The sequence below is a fragment of the Pristiophorus japonicus genome, chromosome 33, assembly GCF_044704955.1.
Source record: "Pristiophorus japonicus isolate sPriJap1 chromosome 33, sPriJap1.hap1, whole genome shotgun sequence".
In the NCBI taxonomy this organism is placed as follows: domain Eukaryota; kingdom Metazoa; phylum Chordata; class Chondrichthyes; family Pristiophoridae; genus Pristiophorus; species Pristiophorus japonicus.
Genome location: NC_092009.1, coordinates 5,562,076 through 5,567,604, shown reverse-complemented (window position 1 = coordinate 5,567,604; position 5,529 = coordinate 5,562,076). Strand labels below are relative to the sequence as shown.

At 44.8% G+C, this 5,529-nt stretch overlaps 1 non-coding gene across 1 annotated transcript; it reads left to right on the top strand.

Annotated features, from left to right (window-relative positions):
* Positions 1-5,234: 5,234 nt before the first annotated feature.
* Positions 5,235-5,307, top strand: trnak-cuu (transfer RNA lysine (anticodon CUU)). Its single transcript has one exon. It is a non-coding gene; the product is annotated as a tRNA-Lys (tRNA).
* The last annotated feature ends 222 nt before the right edge of the window (positions 5,308-5,529 follow it).

The following is a 5,529-nucleotide window of genomic DNA, read 5'->3' as shown; positions in this document are numbered from 1 at the left end:
TCTGCGGAATCAGCCGAGTGAATCGTCTCTGTAACCCCTCCAAAGCCAGTATATCCTTCCTTAAGTAAGGTGACCAAAACTGCACGCAGTACTCCAGGTGCGGCCTTACCAATACCCTATACAGTTGCAGCAGGACCTCCCTGCTTTTGTACTCCATCCCTCTCGCAATGAAGGCGAACATTCCATTCAATTTCCTGGTTACCTGCTGCACCTGCAAACTAATTTTTGGGGATTCATGTACAAGAACCCCCAGGTCCCTCTGCACCGCAGCATGTTATAATTTCTCCCTATACAATAATATTCCCTTTTACTGTTTTTTTTCCCAAGGTGGATGACCTCACACTTTCCGTCATTGTATTCCATCTGCCAAACCTTAGCCCATTCGCTTAAGCTATCCAAATCTCTTTGCAGCCTCTCTGTGTCCTCTACACAACCCGCTTTCCCACTAATCTTTGTGTCATCTGCGAATTCTTTTACACTACACTCTGTCCCCTCTTCCAGGTCATCTATGAATATTGCATACAGTTGTGGCCCAAGCACCGATCCCTGTGGCACACCAGTAACCAGCGATTTCCAACCTGAAATGCACTCATTTGTCCCGACTCTCTGCTTCCTGTTCGCCAGCCAAATCTCGATCCATGCTAATACATATCCTCTGACTCCGCGTACCTCTATCTTCGGAAGTAACCTTTTGTGTGGTACCTTATCGAATGCCTTTTGGAAATCTAAATACACCACATCCATCCGTACACCTCTATCCACCATGCTCGTTATATCCTCAAAGAATTCTAGTAAATTAGTTCAACATGATTTCCCCTTCATGAATCCATGCTGTGTCTGCTTGATTGCACTAAGCCTATCTCGATGTCCCGCTATTTCTTCCTTAATGATAGTTTCAAATATTTTCCCCACGACAGATGTTAAACTAACCGGCCTATTGTTACCTGCCTTTTGTCTGCCCCCTTTTTTAAACAGAGGCGTTACATTAGCTGCTTTCCAATCCGCTGGTACCTCCCCAGAGTCCAGAGAATTTTGGAAGATTATAACGAATGCATCTGCTATAACTTCCGCCATCTCTTTTAATACCCTGGGATGCATTTCATCAGGACCAGGGAACTTTTCTACCTTGAGTCCCATTAGCCTGTCCAGCACTACCCGCCTAGCAATAGTGATTGTCTCAAGGTCCTCCCTTCCAACATTCCTGTGACCAGCAATTTCTGGCATGGTTTTTGTGTCTTCCACTGTGAAGACCGAAGCAAAATAATTGTTTAAGATCTCAACCATTTCCACATTTCCCATTTTTAAATCCCCCTTCTCATCTTCTGAGGGACCAACATTTACTTTAGTCACTCTTTGCCATTTTATATATCGGTAAAAGCTTTTACTATCTGTTTTTATGTTTTGCGCAAGTTTAATTTCGTAATCTATCTTTCCTTTCTTTATTGCTTTCTTACTCATTGTTTGCTGTCGTTTAACATTTTCCCAATCTTCTAGTTTCCCACTAACCTTGGCCACTTTATACGCATTGGTTTTTAATTTGATACTCTCCTTATTTCCTTGGTTATCCACGGCAGGTTATCCCTTTTCTTACTGCCCTTCTTTTTCACTGGAATATATTTTTGTTGTGCACTATGAAAGAGCTCCTTCAAAGTCCTCTGCTGTACCTCAATTGTGCCACCGTTTAGTCTGTGTTCCCAGTCTACTTTAGCCAACTCTGCCCTCATCCCACTGTAGTCCCCTTTGTTTTCGCAATGTATGCTCGTTTGAGACATTACTTCCTCACCCTCAATCTATATTACAAATTCAACCAAACTGTGATCACTCATTCCGAGAGGATCTTTTACGAGGAGATCCTTTATTATTCCTGTCTCATTGCACAGGACCAGATCTAAGATAGCTTGCTCCATTGTAGGTTCTGTAACATATTGTTCTCAGAAACAATCCTGTATGCATTCGATGAATTCCTCCTCCAGGCTACCCCGTGCGATTTGAATTGACCAATCATTATGTAGGTTAAAATCCCCCATGATTACTGCCGTTCCTTTGTCACAATCCTCCATTATTCCCTTGATTATTGACTGCCCCACCGTCAAGTTATTATTTCGGCGCCGATAAACTGCGCCCACCAGTGACTTTTTCCCCTTACTGTCTCTAATCTCCACCCAAAATGATTCAACATTTTGTTCATTATAGCCAATATCATCCCTCACAACTGCACTGATATCATCCTTTATTAACAGAGCTACCCCACCTCCTTTCCCTTCTTGTCTATCTTTCCGAATTGTCAGCTACCCCTGTATGTTTAATTACCAGTCTTCGCCACCCTGCAACCACGTTTCTGTAATGGCCACCAAATCATACCTATTTGTCATGATTTGTGACGTCAACTCATTTACTTCATTTTGAATGCTGCGTGCATTTAGGTAAAGTATTTAATACTAGTTTTTAATCCATGATTTTTAGTTTTGTCCCCTCCTGCAGCCCCTTTATATTCATACATATTGTCCCTTCCTATTACCTTGTGGTTTACACTTACCCCAGTGCTACTCTGCTCTGTTGCCTCCTGCCTTTTGCATTCTTTCTTGGGGTCCTGTTTATCTGCGCTCTCACCCACTCTAACTAGCTCAGAGTCCTCTCCTGCGTTCCGAATACTCCTCGCATTGAGGTACCGAGCTTTCAGGCTTGCCTTTTTATTACACTTTGACCCTTTAGAATTTTGATGTACAGTGCCCTTTTTGGTTATTGCCTTGGGTTTCTCGGCCCTCCACTTTTACTCATCTCCTTTTTTGTCTTTTGTATATGTCTCCATTTTGTTTCCCTCTGTCTCCCTGCATTGGTTCCCATAGCCCTGCCATATTAGTTTAACTACTCCCCAACAGCACTCGCAAACACTCCACCCTAGGACTTTGCTTCCAGACCTGCCCAGGTGCAGACCGTCTGGTTTGTACTGGTCCCACCTTCCCTAGAACCGGTTCCAATGCGCCAGAAATTTGAATCCCTCCCTGCTGCACCACTGCTCAAGCCACGGATTCATCTGAACTATCCTGCGATTCCTCCTCTGACTAGCACGTGGCATTGGTAGCAATCCCGAGATTACAACTTTTGAGGTCCTACTTTTTAATTTAGCTTCTAGCTCTTTAAATTCATCTCGTAGGACCTCATCCCTTTTTTTTACCTAAATCTTTGGTACCAATGTGCACCACTACAACTGGCTGTTCACCCTCCCTTTTCAGAATGTCCTGCACCCGCTGCAAGACATCCTTGACCCTTCACCAGGGAGGCAACATACCATCCTGGAGTCTCGGTTGCGGCCGCAGAAACGCCTATCTATTCCCCTTACAATCGAATCCCCTATCACTATCGCTGTCCCACTCTTTTTCCTGCCCTTCTGTGCAACAGAGCAAGCCATGGTGCCATGAACTTGGCTGCTGCTGCCCTCCCCTGATGAGTCATCCCCTTCAACAGTACTCGATGTGAGGCCAACATGATATCCGCTACACTGCAGCCCATCAAAGGCGAGAAACCACTGAATTTGAAGGATGAGCTCAAAAATATCAGGGGCAGTGCAGTCTGGTCAATTTAAACCCTCCTTTCTTATTCAGCAGTGGCATGAACGGGAGTCAGACGCCACAAAGTTTAATTAAAGACACAAATACAAGCAACACTTGCAAGTCTTTTCAGTGTAAAATTCTTTCACTTTATTTGAAATGCTACTGCGTTGAATCTGAAAATACGCACGGTGGGATTTTATCTTCACTACTGATTGTATTTTGTGTGCACGGTAGGAATAACCGGTGCTGTTAAATTTGATAAAAGTTGCCCCAGATTCGTGGTGTCATCGGAAATGAAGATTTTGAACCAGAAAGCTACAATACAGTGAGTAAAATGGGATATGGTTTTCGAGTTAAGATGCAAAGCACAAGGCAAATGATTGAAGTATGGACTGTTCCTGAGTTAGCATTTGTTTGATTGTGCAAAAGAAGGTGAGAGGTTAATTTATGATGGTTTCCTGTGAAAGCAAAAGAAAAGTTTAAGAAGAAACCATACGGTGCCTGTCAGGTGAGCGCTGCTTGTGATACCTGGTGGGAATGGGCGGAGATTTTAAAGCCCCTTGTATTAAAGAACCTTCATATAGACGAATATCTCCAGCTCACTGTGTAGGTCTGATGGAGCAACGGTAGTATGTCTGACTCCAAATCCGAAGGTTACGTGTTCAAATCACGTCGTGGTCACTTTGATTGAGTTGATAGCTCTCCAGCATCAGGTGATGTGTGTGTCCCTGGTAACAGCCCGTTGAGCACCGAGTCCTGTGTTACGGAGCTGCTCGATGTAAACCTCGACTCTACCACTGCTTCACTGTCCAAACTGGGTTCCCTGATGGTCTCGTGGTTAGGATTTAGCACTCTCACCGCCGCAGCCCGGGTTCGATTCGCCGTCAGGTAAATTGTACTTTTACTTCAAAACCTTATAAAAAAATAGTTCATCTATTTTACGCATCTTTATGCATCTCCTATGTAAAAAAAAAGAAGCATTGATTTAAACATCATTAATTATATCATAAAATTCTATTGTCATATGATATATTTTGCTCTGAGCAGATGAGGAACTTTTGTGCCGATGCCATTGGGTTTAATTCTGGTAATCTGGTGCTGAAGTGGCGATGTTTCCGCAGTGTACCGCAAATCATAGACACCATCAGAGGCAGTCTCTCGGGATCGAGGAGGACTTGCTTCCATCCCAAAGTAAGTCCTTTGATGGCTGATCAGTCCGATACGAGAGCCACAGACCCTGTTACAGGTGGGACAGACATACGTCGAGGGAAGGGGTCGGTGGGACTGGTTTGGCGCGTGCTCCTTCCGCTGCCTGTGCTTGGTCTCTTCATGCTCCTTGCGTCGAGACTCAAAGAGCTCAACGCCCTCCTGGATGGACTTTCTCCACCTCGCGCGGTCTGTGGCCAGGGTCTCCCAGGTGTCAGTGGTGATGTCGCACTTTACCAGGGAGACTTTGAGGTTGTCCTTGTAACGTTTCCGCTGTACTCCTTTGGCTCGTTTACCCTGAAGGAGCTAATCATAAACACGTAAGTATTCGGGGCCGGAGTTGGCTATTCGTCCCCTCGAGCCTGGTCCACCATTCAAGAAGACCCTGGCAGTTCTTCAACAGCAAGTTTAAACATCTGGGGCGGAGCCAACAGGCGCCTGGCTGCAATGAGTGATAAAAACCTGCGTTGGACAGAAGCCTGGCTAGCTCAGTCGGTAGAGCATGAGACTCTTAATCTCAGGGTCGTGGGTTCGAGCCCCACGTTGGGCGATTGTATTTCTTTTCATTTAATGTTGCTTTCATGGAAAACCTCTGACCGAAACGGCACAAAACAAAAATGTTCCTTTCAGAGTAATAGAACTCCGAAATTTCAGCGCCCCACGAATCTCCTGAATCAGATGCCTCTAGTTTTGCCGACTCAATCCATGTCCCTTTGCAATGTTGTGCTCCCACCCACACTATGAAATGTGCCACTAACTTATCGAATCATGG